This window comes from Protomyctophum parallelum, assembly GCF_964188405.1.
Source record: "Protomyctophum parallelum genome assembly, chromosome: 5".
Taxonomy (NCBI): Eukaryota; Metazoa; Chordata; class Actinopteri; order Myctophiformes; family Myctophidae; genus Protomyctophum; species Protomyctophum parallelum.
The window spans coordinates 27727355-27743184 of record NC_139702.1 but is presented as its reverse complement, the minus strand read 5'-3'; the positions used below and the strand labels follow the sequence as shown (position 1 = coordinate 27743184).

At 41.9% G+C, this 15830-nt stretch overlaps 1 long non-coding RNA gene across 1 annotated transcript in view; it reads right to left on the bottom strand.

The window, feature by feature from the left end:
* LOC310858794 overlaps positions 1 to 15830 on the bottom strand; it is a 32115-nt gene that overhangs the window by 6730 nt on the left and 9555 nt on the right. Inside the window, exon 2 of the long non-coding RNA XR_014569227.1 lies at positions 7467 to 7658. This is a non-coding gene — a long non-coding RNA (uncharacterized lncRNA). The remainder of the gene's footprint in view (positions 1 to 7466; positions 7659 to 15830) is intronic.

The window sequence follows — 15830 nt, the reverse complement described above, 5'->3', positions numbered from 1 at the left end:
AAGCTCCCACCGAGTGGCGCGCTACGAGCTTGCAGGTCTGCTATTTTTATATTTAGTCATACGACACGTGCCTCATGCTGAAAATAGCTGATCTACAAGCTCACACTGCGTCGCTTGTATAGATCTGCTATCTCGGTGTGTGTGTGGCACCCTTGCACGACTGAGTATAAAGTAGGCATACGTCTGTGTCATATGAAGCAGTTGCTTATAAGAGTGTTTTGCGTTTATATATTTTTGTATTATCCATAATCCATAAACATTACAAATATATCTTGGGCATGTTATTATTAGACAACCATTTTCGAAAATGGAGAAGGGGAAAAACGTGTCACAATGCAATTGTGAGCTTGTAGATCTGCTATCTTCACCACTGTTATATGACCAAGTATACTATAAATACACAGTAAAGCTTAAGTGGTAAACCTGCAGTAAGTCTGGGGAAGTGGGCAGAGAGAACTTTGTCTGTTGTACTACTACTACTATAGCCTACCAACAAGAACACTTTGAGTGCAAGCTTAAGTTATTGGCAGTAGTTATTGGCATGTGTCGAGGTTACTGGCAGAGTGTATTGCCCATTTGGTTATTAGTGGGCAAGGACACCATATAACCAAGCCAGTACATGCACAAGGAGACATTTAAATGTGTGGGTGTTTAACAGCAGTTGGTGAATTTCTAATTGGCCTATATACAGTATGTATTCTGATAAAAATGTATGTAATGTACATTCATCTGATGATTAAATGGCTTATGGACATTCTGTATTAGTTAATATTTAATAATAATAATAATAATACAGATATAACAACAATAATAATGAATCTCAAACTTTCAAGGTGGTGTTGATAACTATTGTTGAAATTAGCTAGGCCTACCTGCAGAGTAAAACACTATAAAAATGTGATGAAATGGTCCATTTGGTTACAGTAATTTCCAAGAACATTTCTGGATGGAATACCAAAGATGTTAGAACTTTGTTGTCAACGTGCACATGGATTGAATTAAATGTACCGCTAACGTTAATTTATGAAAAAGACATTTGCACTCTGTCATTGGTTGAGGCATTTCAGCTTCTTGCACTAATATTGCAACACGTGTTTCTTTACCGAATTCAAAAGAATGAACAAAAAGGCACATTCTTGTAGGAACTGACACGCAATTCCATGTATTCCATATGTTGTATAACCACTTTCATAGCGTCTAATGTGATACGCTGTGAGCTTGTAGATCGGCTATTTTCACTATTAGTAGGCCTATATAGATTGCGGAGATGGCATATAGCAAATACTACACAGGACACAATCACCTGTGCATTGAAACATAGGCACATGAAGTAAAGCCTGAATTATAATTGGCATGACGGTGTCACTCGCATGCCCCGAAAATAGCTGATCTACAAGCTCATAATACGTTGCAATTGGATGGCGAGAGGAGAAGGGGGGGGGGGGGGGGGGGGTAGTGGAAGAGAAGCAGGAGAACAGGAGAGATGAGGATAGAGTTCTGCACCACCCTACGCCAGCTCCACTTCCACCGGTGACCTCTCGACTGTAAATCTGAGACTGGAGGCGCACTCCCTGCTTGCTCTCTCTCTCTCTCTCACTGGAAATATCACGGACTGAGAGTGGATGTCAGTGTTTTATTTCATGCGGATTCCATTTTATCTATCTGGCAAATCCCACTGAAACTATAATCTGTTTGGCAGGGGAGTGAAGAAGGGTGAAATCTTAGCGGACCCTATAGCTCTGTTGCAGATGTTTTGAATAGTTGCGATCGTGTATATAGTTTCCTAGAAAAGGTATGACGCTGACATGGCGATAAATATCACGGCCAAGTTATCACGTGTCGCATGTGCTGTCGTATGTTGACGCCTGCCTTGTGTTGTCCTCCTCCAGGCTCCTGTACCGACACAGTACGACGACATTTCTTAACTATACTCAAACCCTGAACGGGGTCGCCATAGTCCAGGGTCCGAGACAGATTTGGCTAAAAACAGCCATAGGTTTGGGCAAGTGGCTATGGCCGAATTTAGGCCAAGGAGTGTATTTCCTGCAAAACTAATGCTTTGAATGGATTCAGAATCATGAAAACCCCCTAGTTTGACACGTCACATGCTACTTAATTTTGATTGAACATTTTGCCATATTTCGGTTGTTAATGGTATGGACCGGTCACATATAACTGGCATTAAAGCTACTGAATTGGAAGATGTATCATACCGAAATATAAACTAGAGACATGTAGGAATACAAAAAGACATACCGGTACATTTTACTGTCACCTCAGTCACCTGGTATCAATTTGTGAAAATATCAGTGTTGGCCCCTGCACTACAAGGAGTCTGTAATTGGCCCCATCCTTTTTTTTCGTTGACAAACTTGACACCATATCTCTTCACAAAAAATAGCCAATCTACAAGCTCACAAAGCATCGGCTATTTTTTTTATTACAGGAGTAAGCTATGAAATGTACAGCATCGGGATGCTAGGTTTCATGTGGTTACAAATTCAGTTCGTTCCGTTCTCCACTGAGTTACTGAACATACTTCTAACATTAACATTTAAGAAGATTGCTCTTGTTGCTAGTTCAGCAAGACTATGTTTTTTACACCCACTCCAAAGCTCTCTGTATGACTGTCCTCTGAGAGAAAATAAGTAAAAATGAGGGGGGGAAAAGCTAGAAAGAACTTACTTACTACTTTAATACAGTTACTACCGGCAAACTAGACCATGACCGCTTAATTATATTGATGCCTGCGACCCAGCCGCATCTGAGCCACAAAACACACAAAGCACCAGATGGTTAGCTTAGTGGTTACCGGCAGAAAAGGACAACATTTTGTCAAGGTTAATGTTCTTTTTTTCCTCCATATGGCTTGCATGGTATCCCAAAGGTGACTTGTGGAAAGCTTAAAATGGCAACTCTAAATCATTCTCAAGAAATGTGTATCTAAACACTATTTAGATATAGCTATGTATGTTACATTGTCAAAGTACTCTAAATGAGTCCTTGCAATTTAACGTACACAGCGAAATCCTCAGTGGTAATTTAACACTGAGAGAGTAAAAATATACCCCTAAGTGTCCCTTAACACTAAGGCTGTAATTGTTCAGGCTGAAAAAATCAGGTATGGGCTGCCTTGTACGTAGGTACGAAACAAGCCCTCAAGATTATTGAGCATGAGAATTATCTAGGAGAGGCCATAGCTAGAAGAATTCTGAAAACAGGCCTATACTGTAAATGGACTGCAGTACATATAGCTTTATATGGTTTTTTTGTTCTGCCCTATGGACCCCCCTGTGAGTGTCTTGAATAAAGTTTGAATTAAATTGAAGTAAATATATAGGGCGATTTTGGCCATTCACACACATCAAAACCATGGAACGCCATAGCATATTTGTTAAGCTGTGCACATTCACACCTGCTCATCGGGAGTAATTAGGGTTTAAGAGTATCATGCTCAAGGACACTTCGAAACACATAGACAGAATGAGTGGGGATCAAACCGGGGAAACGGCTCTACCTCCTGAGCCACTGTCGTCCCTATAAGGTCAGTCAGTGCCCAGACATTAGACGCCTAAACTGAACTGCTTGACCATAGTGTTTCTTAAAGGCCATGTTTTTTGTTTAGCCGTTTTGTGTAGTAAGAGAATGGATTGGAATAGCAAAGCTTGGATTGTGAGCTAAACTCCCGGTAGCAAAGATATATTTTTTAGAAAGTAATATCTATGCCTATATGCCTGTTATTATGTTAGACATGGTTGCATTTATGGTATAAAGTTAGAAATCATTAAGCTTAGATATTACAGATGGTTAAGTTTAGGCATAAGGTTATTTGTTTATTCGTTATTACGTTGAGGCATGGGTTTGTTTTGATGTCATTTGTTTTGATTAAGGTTAGGTACAGTTGGTTAGATTTAGACATGGTTTGGTGTACATGGTTACATGTTTATTATGGAGGGACAGAACATTATTCATGAACACGGCAAACACAACTACATACAGAAGAGTTAAGGATTGCCGTGTAATAAAACAGTGGTTCTCAAACTTTTTTGGCTCAGGTCAACCCTGTAGGCCTAAATAACTTTCTGATCCTCAGCACACATGAATTACATAGCACCTTTTATCGTATTTACAGTACGTAATTATGTAAATCTTAGATAGTGGGTCACAAGGACAACTCGAGAGAATATTTGCTTCCATTAGGACAGACTGAAAATAACTTTTATACATAAGCAATATTATATGAGAGGGTGTGCTTTACCGTGATTATTGGTACGCCAGTGATGCTAGGCTTTAGCCGAGTTCCGCAAGCATCACAATGCATTCACAACGCATCGCATCATCACGTTGTGACTCGTGAGCTTGTAGATCTGCTATTTTTGGTGAAGAGACTTCATGGGGCTCCATTTTCGTCACCGATAAACCCCTTATCCCTAAACGTCTTTGCCTTTTTTTTTTACTATTTTGCTAAACATTTTTGAACAGTTAAAATGGCCAGTCTACAAGCTCACAACGTGTCAATGTAGATTGGCTAGTTGAACTATTCAAAAATGTTTTTCAAAATAGTAAAAAAATAAAAAGGCAAATAAGTTTAGGGATAAGGGGTTTAGTGGTGACGAAAATGGAGCCCTTGGTGTACTGTATACAGGCTAAAAAAAGAAAGTGACATTGATAAATTTAAAGTATTCTGACTCGGGCACCCCTGGACTTGTGTCAAGGCACCCCAGGGTGCCACAGTACCCACTTTGAGAAGTCCTGCCATAAAATAATATTATATTACAGAAAGATTGGTACCCTCAAAATGATTCAAAGAAAAGGGCATATTTTTGGTTTTGTAGTAGCTTAATCTTCAAATACACCCTACATTGTAGGTTAATAGGTGCATACTGTGCACCTGTGTATTGGGGAGGAACAGAACAAGTTAAACTGAGTTTATTTACTATCCCTCATCCTTGGGAACAAGTGTTTATTCCATTATGTACATGTTCTTTAATAACAATGCGATTTATTATAAGCTGTTGTTGCCAAGGCTCCACTGGCCTGTTGCATTAATTTTAGCCTCAATCTCTCCAGTCATGCCTTCTTGCAACAGGAGCCTTGAAACATCTTTATCTCCTTTCATGCTTAATAAAGCCAGGGTCGATTTGACAATTGAGCTCACAGAGAGGTAGAAATGTCACCACCAGACATGAGGAAGTCCAGCTCTCCATACTTTCCTTTTTTTTTGGAAAGACATGTATTAGTTAGCAGCACATGGCTTCATAGAGTTGTTTCTTTCTATGTAAAGTGTCAGTTGTATGGGCAGCCATAGCTGAATGGGTATAGAGAGGCCTCCTGGGAAACAGAAGGTCCCAGGTTTGATTCCCAGACCCGGCTATGAGTCGAGGTGTCCATGAGTATAAGATCCTAATTCTGCTCCCCCCTGAGCACTCAATATGAGCATCTGAGCAGCTACGTTAAATTAACACAATAGAGCACAGAAAAGCAGGAGGGGTCGAGGGGATTAGGAATGACATCAGTAGCACTGAGCTGACAGCGGAAGGCGTCATGTTGGGACCGCATCAATATGCCGACGGGCCGGTGTTCCGAAGCCTGCTATCGAGCATATAGCGGCCCATGACGTCATGAGTAAACAATCAAGACAAGAGGCGATCAAGAACTCAATCTAATCACCCACGCTGGCACAAATATGGCGGTCTAAAAGGGTATTGATTGACTGCCAACCAGCGCTTGCCCGGGTAAACTAAATTACGCATTTAAAGTGACGGTACACACATTAACCAGTTAACAGTTTCTTCAATATAATTTACCAAAAGGAAAAAGCTCAATTGCCTTCCGTCTCTGTTCTGTTCTGTTCTGTTCTGTGTGTGCACATGCATGTGTGTGTGCGTGTGCGTGTGAAAACTGGTATGTATTACTTGTTATTACTGCGATAACTATGAAACCTTGCGTTTTTTGACACCTCAATCCCCGTCACTTTGACACGTCACCTAACTCAAATCCCCGTCGCTCACCCCAGGCAGGTCACTGTGACATCATCGTGACATCACGTGAAAAAAGTTCCATACATGGGCATTCCCAGCCTTACAATCCCTGTTATGCCCATATATGGAGATCCCTGGCCGTGATCAATATTAAGCCCAGTTATGGGAATGCCAATATATATGATCATATCGTGACAGTCTCATGATGACCACTGTGGTTGCCGCAAAGGTCACAGTTAACTATATGGAATCATGCATTTCCCGTCAGTCAGTCAGTCAGTGTAAATCCCCATACATGGGGAAAGGCCCATATATGGTGCCCATGCACTGCCCATGTCTCGTGACATCGCAAGACATCATCAGGGATGGTGAGTAAATGAGACCTGCTGTCACAATTAAGCCCATATATGGAGATCCCTGATGTCATCAATATTAGTATATGGACCTGTTCTGACATTTCATATGTTGACCGTTCCCCATCCATCCTTCCTTTTGGATGTCTCCCTTTTGACTGATACCTGTCCATTCAAAATCTGGATGGGCCCCCAAAATTATTTGTGCAGCCGCGCCCGGCAGCCGGTGAAAACAAGAGTTCTCAATAGGCCCGAAAATCAAGGCCTGGCCCTACCTGGGCCCTCATCAAACCCTGCATATTCGATACACTGCCCATGTCAGAACAGGTCAGCTCCATATATAGATAGATAGATCTAAATCTATCTATATATGGAACTGACCTGTTCTGACATTCCATATATTGTTCTGACATCATCACACCCTGTACACTCAAGATAGGCTACATATATGGCCAGTGTACGCGACCTCGCCCTTTAGGGTGAGGTTGCTTCTTACTCTTACTGGTTAGTGGCCTATTGTTTAGTTAATATAATGTGAGTGAATTGTTTAATCTGTTTTCTATAGTGGTGGAAGAGGCGAAGTGCATAACAGCCTATAGCCTAATCAACACACAAGCAAACCAACATGGCTGTGTGTGCATGCGTGTGTGTGTGTGTGTGTGTGTGTGTGTGTGTGTGTGTGTGTGTGTGTGTGTGTGTGTGTGTGTGTGTGTGTGTGTGTGTGTGTGTGTGTGTGTGTGCGTGTGTGTGTGTGTGCGTGTGTGCGTGTGTGCGTGTGTGCGTGTGTGCGTGTGTGTGTGCGTGTGTGCGTGCGTGCGTGCGTGCGTGCGTGCGTCAGAACAGCGTGGCGGCCCGTCGGAAGACCGGCCCATCGGAATGATGTCTGGACCCGCTCATGTCAGTTGTGTTTATGCACATATACAGTACGTGTGTTTATGCACATATACAGTACAGTTGTGTTTATGCACATATACAGTACGTGCAAAGGCTAAAGATCATCTTGCTGTTTGCTAAGCAGCCATGCATTGAAATAATAAGTGAAGGGGGGCAAGGGGTATTGAAATAGTGCTAACAAACATAATATGAGTGTCGTCATGAAATTGGTTAACTTAAGAGATATAAAATATATTACCAAAACTGTTGAGTTTGGAGTAAGGTCGCCATCAATCCACCGTACGTATGCCCATGGAATGAGTAGGAAGTTCCAAGGAGGCACATTTCAGGGCTTTGGGTCGCCTCAGGCATGCTTGTCATTATTGTGGCTCCCATCATTCTAGTGCCAACATAAAACAGCTCTTTGTTCAACCTTAAAATAAGACGTGCTCTATGCGCACGCACGCACGCACGCAACGCACACACGCACACTCGCACGCACACACACACACACACACACACACACACACACACACACACACACACACACACACACACATACATTTGAAGTATTTATTTATGTCCACATCAGTTATGTCACATGGATGTGGCGCTGATATTTAACAGACTTGTCAGTTCAACATGTGCTTTGCAGACCGACATTACTTACGTTACTAGCACATCAAACTGCTTCGAGGGGACAAAAAGCACAGAAACACATTTCCTTTGTGAAACCAAAATGGAAGAATCCCGATACATAAGCCAATTAACATAAAGAGCACACATACAATAAATTACAATGTTTTCCCAGGGCCTTGAATAACTTCCTTCAATAGAACTGCAGAACCAATGAGGATTGAGGAACTTTGAAAAATATATCTATCCGTTTTCAAATGAGGTATTAGCCACTATCAACCTGGCATCCATACACTTCGGGCAAGTCGCGGGCAAAAGTCTCCAAAGATTCTGAAACATTTTCTTTAAATATTCAGCAGGGGGTCTCATGATGCGATATGTGAGCTTGAAGATCGCTATTTTAGCTGTTTTCATAGGACACTGTAGTGCGGTAAAGTATAAAATAGGACGTGGCTAACCAGATGCCCATTTAGTAGCAGAGGCAGGCTTGGACAGAACGCTGTACTGGAAGATGTTGCTCTTGTCTGCGTCGTGATGAAGAATGGTTTAAAAAATGATCATTTCTCGCTGTCTGTTGCCTCCAGATTGTTCATCCAAAATATGTTGCCCCTACTGTTGCTAACCATTTTGAAAGAAAATATTGGACTACCTTTCCTATTGTATCTTTTCGAGAGAGAGAGAGAGAGAGAGAGAGAGAGAGAGAGAGAGAGAGAGAGAGACAGAGACAGAGACAGAGACAGAGAGACAGAGACTGCTCCACCATGATTACTGAACGGTTTTAAAAGATAAAACATGTCCAGTTCTGCAAGCTGAGATGTTTGGTGAATTTTGGCATCGAAACAGTCAATTTCTGGCAAATGATGTGCCAAAACTCACACTCTTTTCCTCGCTTGTAAAAACCCAGCCACACAGTCTCACACACACGCAGGCGCACACGCACGCGAGCACACACACACACACACACACACACACACACACACACACACACAGACACTCTATCTCTCTCTCTCTCTCACTGGCTAACTCTACCTATTGGCTTGGCTGTATCTGCAACATCAAACAGATAACTGCCAATTTTACTACAGAGTGCAATGTTGCACAATGCTTACAGACAGCTGAGCTGAGTTCAACTTTCAGCTGGTTTTGCAATGCAAAGAGAGTGCTGGTGACAGACAGTGGCGTATATCTACATTCTACATTTGGCCTGGCCAAAATCCATACACTGAGAAAAAAAAGAGAGGACAAACACCAGACCTGAGAACTTTAGTGGACAGCGGATTGGCCGGTGTGCGACCCTCAATCACCCATTGGAATGCAAATGCAAGCCTTTCAGCCTTTGTAGCCTACTCGTCTGGCAGGTATATATCTTTGAAAACCTTTAGTGCTTCTGATTGTGCGTGCGGGGAGGACGGGGGACGGCGACAACGACAACAAAACGACAACTTGCCTGCCCAACATGTAATTCCTGGAAACGCCTCTGGCTGGTGAAGTTTGCTAATATTCATCATTGACCCCAAACAGGCAGAAATCATCTGTGTACATCTATGGCAATGGGATTGAACTGGGAGAAAGTCCAGAATCATTCTAATATTTGTGCTGAACAGAGGAACTGTTGTCCACGTCATGCTGTGGAGGACCACATCTTGGCTATATAAAAGCTCCATTTCTCTTCATGATACAAGCAAATAGTTTCAAGCAAGGCAAACTCTCAGAGACTGCAAATATGAAGTCTGCATGCAGTCACGTATGGCACACATACTCAGACAAACGGTGGAAGAGGAGGGCTGGAGAGGAAGACTAGCAATTTAATTGAATTTCATTCCAAACTCCATTGGCGCAGAAATGTTCAACAACAGTGAGCAGCGTAGCATTCAGTATGAAAACAAACAGTTGAGAGTTGGAGCGTTTTATGTCTGTGGTGTGTGCGCACTGCGCGCACATGTTTGTGCGAGTGCATCTGCAGCCCTGGTGTCTGACTGAGTTGGAGGGTTGGGAGATTTCAGTCAGGTGTGTGTGTGTGTGTGTGTGTGTGTGTGCTATTCTAGTGTTTATTTTCATCTTCTGCACAGTTCTACATACAGTTCTTATCCGTTTACAACCACATATGTTGAGAGACCGACTTTTTCAGTAGCACAGCTAGGCTTCAAATAGTTGCCAGCTTCTGTTAAAATATAATTGATTTATAGTTCCTGGTCAAAGCTGCATGTGAAGTGGGTGATTATCTCTCTAGTTAAATATTTTATCATACTAAGGCTTCGTACAGACATGTCAGACGAACATGCTCTGTGCTGTCCGTGTTTCATGCTTCTACAATGGAAGTCACGTGGTTTGACCAAACAGTTGTGTGTGATGGGGGGAGGGGGGGCAATCAAACACAAGTGTTTGGTCAGACCACGTGACTTCCATTGGAAAAGCATTGGGGCGGCCATGAAACACAACACAGTTGTTCTTTATGTGTGTAAGAAGCCTCAGGCCTCATTCACACGTACCAAACACCACTCAAGCAAATGTTTGGTCGTTTTTTTGTTTTTCTGGGCCACCGCAATGATTTTCCAATGGGAGTCACATGGTTTGATCAAACATTTGTGTTTGATTGCTGATTGCTGGTGGTGTTCTGCCCCTCTCCCCTCATCAAACAAAAATGTTTGGTCAAACCATGTGACTCCCACTGGAAAAGCATTGTGGTGGTCCAAAAAAACGACCAAACATTTGCTTGAGTGGTGTTTGGTATGTGTGAATGAGGCCTCGATCAGGCTTCGTACACACATAAAGAACAACTGTGCTGTGCTCTGCCTGTGTTGTGTTTCATGGCCGCCCCAATGCTTTTCCAATGGAAATCATGTGGTTTGACCAAACACTTGTGTTTGATTGCCCCCCCTCCCCCCATCACACACAACTGTTTGGTCAAACCACGTGACTTCCATTGGAAAAGCATTGAGGCGGGCATGGAACACGGACAGCACAGAGCATGTTCGTCTGATATGTGTGTACGAAGCCTCAAAGAATCCACAAGAGGACACACAAACTCCCATTCACTGAAACAAAAAAAGATATTGCTAATTATTGAGGAAATGACCATTGCACCGCTGCAACACTTTGATTATACACCCTCCTCTATTTACTCTATTAGTCCCACCTAAGGCAGATCTCACAAGCTGATTGGCTGAAACCAGGTCAGGAGGGTTCATTCTCATTTCTAAAAGGGGTTGCTACAGGCCCAGGGATCCACATGCAGAAAGTCTGCTCCAGTTTTTCTCTCACCTTTGTCGCTTCACTGTTTGCTCTTGATTTGAGTGGTTCTTCTATACCGCGGGAACTTTGTGAGTCCACACCCTAATGGCAACGTCAATTTAAGATCTAGGACTATGCGGCTGCTGCTAGGAGTGTGTGTGTTTGCGTGTGCGTTTGTGTGTGTGTGCATGTGTGTGCGTGCGTGTGCGCAGTACACATACTATTTACCCAGGGTGTGCGTGTGTGTGTGTGTGTGTGTGTGGGGTTCATAGGATTTTACTCTGTGTGGGAGTGTGCTTTCGGGTAGGGGGTATGGTCCCAAAGGCGTGTTCTTTTCTCATCGTCTCATCACCCTCTCGGTCTTGGATACGCACATAAACTATAAAACTATAAAAGTGTGCTCCTCAGAGCACAGGTTGCCTATACCCAGATGTATGTATGTGCAAACCTTTGAAAGCAGCCAGTCTTGTCCAACTGGAATGGGATCTTAAAAATAATAAGACGTTTGATGACATGACCCCCCAGAGATAATGTCCACCGTTTGTGTGAGTTTTCGACGAAGTCTGTAGGAGTAGTAGCAACAATTTGGCACAAATGGCCAGCACCTATAAACAAATCCACAGAGGGGTGCCCTGGCCGCAGCCATATAGCCAAGGTCAGGCCGCCAGGGGGGGTTGGGGGGTGGCTTCAGGGCCCAGCCCAAATTGATTGAATTATCAATTTGGGATTGCTCCAATCACTGGAGCAATTTTGATTTCTTCTCCACATTTGGAGTTACATCATGGCAAGCTAACTATTGACGATATGCACATGGTTGCCAGCCAACACAGCGTTACACAGTCACTCACAGACCTTTATTTGGTCGCACTTTGCAAGCCAGGAAGCGGGCCCATTCAAAACATATCTCAGGGTGCATTTAGCCTCATAGGATAAATGCCTAAGTCATTTTTTATGATTTTCGGATAATAAGAAAAAACACATTTTCTCGCAAGTATGTAAGAGTTTTTAATGCAGATTTTTACAATGGCTTCCTGAGGGGTTAACAAAATGTTTTTTACAAAAAGATAAACATGAGAGTCATTCCATAACAAAAAAAAGTGACTTAGGCCATTTTCAAGAAAATAATCTGTGACTTAGGCATTTTTTAATACATGTCTACTAAACACCTGGGGGTCTATTAGAGTGATGTTAACTCCATACTAAACACCTGGGGGTCTATTAGAGTAATGTTAACTCCATACTAAACACCTGGGGGTCTATTAGAGTGATGTTAACTCCATACTAAACACCTGGGGGTCTATTAGAGTAATGTTAACTCCATACTAAACACCTGGGGGTCTATTAGAGTAATGTTAACTCCATACTAAACACCTGGGGGTCTATTAGAGTAATGCTAACTCCATACTAAACACCTGGGGGTCTATTAGAGTAATGTTAACTCCATACTAAACACCTGGGGGTCTATTAGAGTGATGTTAACTCCATACTAAACACCTGGGGGTCTATTAGAGTAATGTTAACTCCATACTAATCACCTGGGGGTCTATTAGAGTAATGTTAACTCCATACTAAACACCTGGGGGTCTATTAGAGTAATGTTAACTCCATACTAAACACCTGGGGGTCTATTAGAGTGATGTTAACTCCATACAGAACACCTGGGGGTCTATTAGAGTAATGTTAACTCCATACTAAACACCTGGGGGTCTATTAGAGTAATGTTAACTCCATACTAAACACCTGGGGGTCTATATTAGAGTAATGTTAACTCCATACTAAACACCTGGGGGTCTATTAGAGTGATGTTAACTCCATACTAAACACCTGGGGGTCTATTAGAGTAATGTTAACTCCATACTAAACACCTGGGGGTCTATTAGAGTAATGTTAACTCCATACTAAACACCTGGGGGTCTATTAGAGTAATGTTAACTCCATACTAAACACCTGGGGGTCTATTAGAGTAATGTTAACTCCATACTAAACACCTGGGGGTCTATTAGAGTAATGTTAACTCCATACTAAACACCTGTGGGTCTATTCGAGTAATGTTAACTCCATACTAAACACCTGGGGGTCTATTAGAGTGATGTTAACTCCATACTAAACACCTGGGGGTCTATTAGAGTAATGTTAACTCCATACTAAACACCTGGGGGTCTATTAGAGTAATGTTAACTCCATACTAAACACCTGGGGGTCTATTAGAGTAATGTTAACTCCATACTAAACACCTGGGGGTCTATTAGAGTAATGTTAACTCCATACTAATCACCTGGGGGTCTATTAGAGTAATGTTAACTCCATACTAAACACCTGGGGGTCTATTAGAGTAATGTTAACTCCATACTAAACACCTGGGGGTCTATTAGAGTGATGTTAACTCCATACAGAACACCTGGGGGTCTATTAGAGTAATGTTAACTCCATACTAAACACCTGGGGGTCTATTAGAGTAATGTTAACTCCATACTAAACACCTGGGGGTCTATATTAGAGTAATGTTAACTCCATACTAAACACCTGGGGGTCTATTAGAGTGATGTTAACTCCATACTAAACACCTGGGGGTCTATTAGAGTAATGTTAACTCCATACTAAACACCTGGGGGTCTATTAGAGTAATGTTAACTCCATACTAAACACCTGGGGGTCTATTAGAGTAATGTTAACTCCATACTAAACACCTGGGGGTCTATTAGAGTAATGTTAACTCCATACTAAACACCTGGGGGTCTATTAGAGTAATGTTAACTCCATACTAAACACCTGTGGGTCTATTTGAGTAATGTTAACTCCATACTAAACACCTGGGGGTCTATTAGAGTGATGTTAACTCCATACTAAACACCTGGGGGTCTATTAGAGTAATGTTAACTCCATACTAAACACCTGGGGGTCTATTAGAGTAATGTTAACTCCATACTAAACACCTGGGGGTCTATTAGAGTAATGTTAACTCCATACTAAACACCTGGGGGTCTGTTAGAGTAATGTTAACTCCATACTAAACACCTGGGGGTCTGTTAGAGTAATGTTAACTCCATACTAAACACCTGGGGGTCTGTTAGAGTAATGTTAACTCCATACAGAACACCTGGGGGTCTATTAGAGTGATGTTAACTCCATACTAAACACCTGGTGGTCTATTAGAGTAATGTTAACTCCATACTAAACACTGGGGGTCTGTTAGAGTAATGTTAACTCCATACTAAACACCTGGGGGTCTGTTAGAGTAATGTTAACTCCATACAGAACACCTGGGGGTCTATTAGAGTGATGTTAACTCCATACTAAACACCTGGGGGTCTATTAGAGTAATGTTAACTCCATACTAAACACCTGGGGGTCTATTAGAGTAATGTTAACTCCATACAGAACACCTGGGGTCTATTAGAGTGATGTTAACTCCATACTAAACACCTGGGGGTCTATTAGAGTGATGTTAACTCCATACTAAACACCTGGGGGTCTATTAGAGTAATGTTAACTCCATACTAAACACCTGGGGGTCTATTAGAGTAATGTTAACTCCATACTAAACACCTGGGGGTCTATTAGAGTAATGTTAACTCCATACTAAACACCTGGGGGTCTATTAGAGTAATGTTAACTCCATACTAAACACCTGGGGGTCTATTAGAGTAACTGTTGTTTGCTGTGTATGCAATGTAAAAATGCCCAAGTCACACAAAGTGAGTTAGGCGGCAACGTAAAAATGCTCAAATCACACAAGTGACTTAGGCAGATCATCATTTTTGAAGATGGTGAGCTTTGTGATTGGCTGAGGACATAGGTGCTAATCCAGGACGATGCAGCAGCCCCAGGAGAGCAGCTGTAGGCAGAAATCTCAATTTCGCCAAAAAATGACTTAGGCATTTATCCTATGAGGCTAACGATACTGTAAGTTCACTTAAGAAATAAAACTAGTGTTGACTAATCATTACAAGTGGCCCCTTTTATTTTGAAGAGGAAGAGGAAGCCTGTTTTGGTTGTAGACAACGTTACTGCCATGACAGTTGTGATGCAGATACCGCTTGTAAACAAGAAGTGGTTGTGGATTAGATAGCATCTGATACAGACTTATAGCATGTTATGTAGACGGCACTATAATTGCATTGTATATAGTCATAGCACGCCATAGTACATATGTATAGCATAGTAGTATATATATATAGTTTATATGTATAGTCTCATAATATAGATATTCCACTGTTACTTTCTTAGCTTACGCATGTTTTATGATAAATGCTTTTGTGATGTATTCCCATGCTTTTGTTCTTGATTATTGTAAGTCGCTCTGGATTAAGAGCGTCTGCTAAATGCCTAAATTGTAAATTGTAAATTGGATTAAACACATGCTTTTAGCCAAAGTTAATATAGCCTATTTACCATTATGTAAACCATGCATCTTTGACTTAAACAATGTACACACTTTGGAATTATGTTAAACATGGTGGAACCTCTACGGCGGCATTAGGTGAGTAGTTAATTCATTGTGCAAGTTCCACGCTGGTAAAATCATCAACAACAGCTGCCCAAAAAAACATAAACAGGTAGGCTACAGTACAGTACAGTATAGTATAGTGTACTGTAATGTCACTGCCTGCAAGGATGTACTTGTAACTGTTTGGCCGCCTTTTCATATCTATTTCATAACTATTTAGTTAATTGGGTCCACCGTGCACTGTAGGCTACGTTGTGCAAATTGAATTCATGTGAGAGAAAACTGGTTTGTAAGACGCGCAGTTGTGGG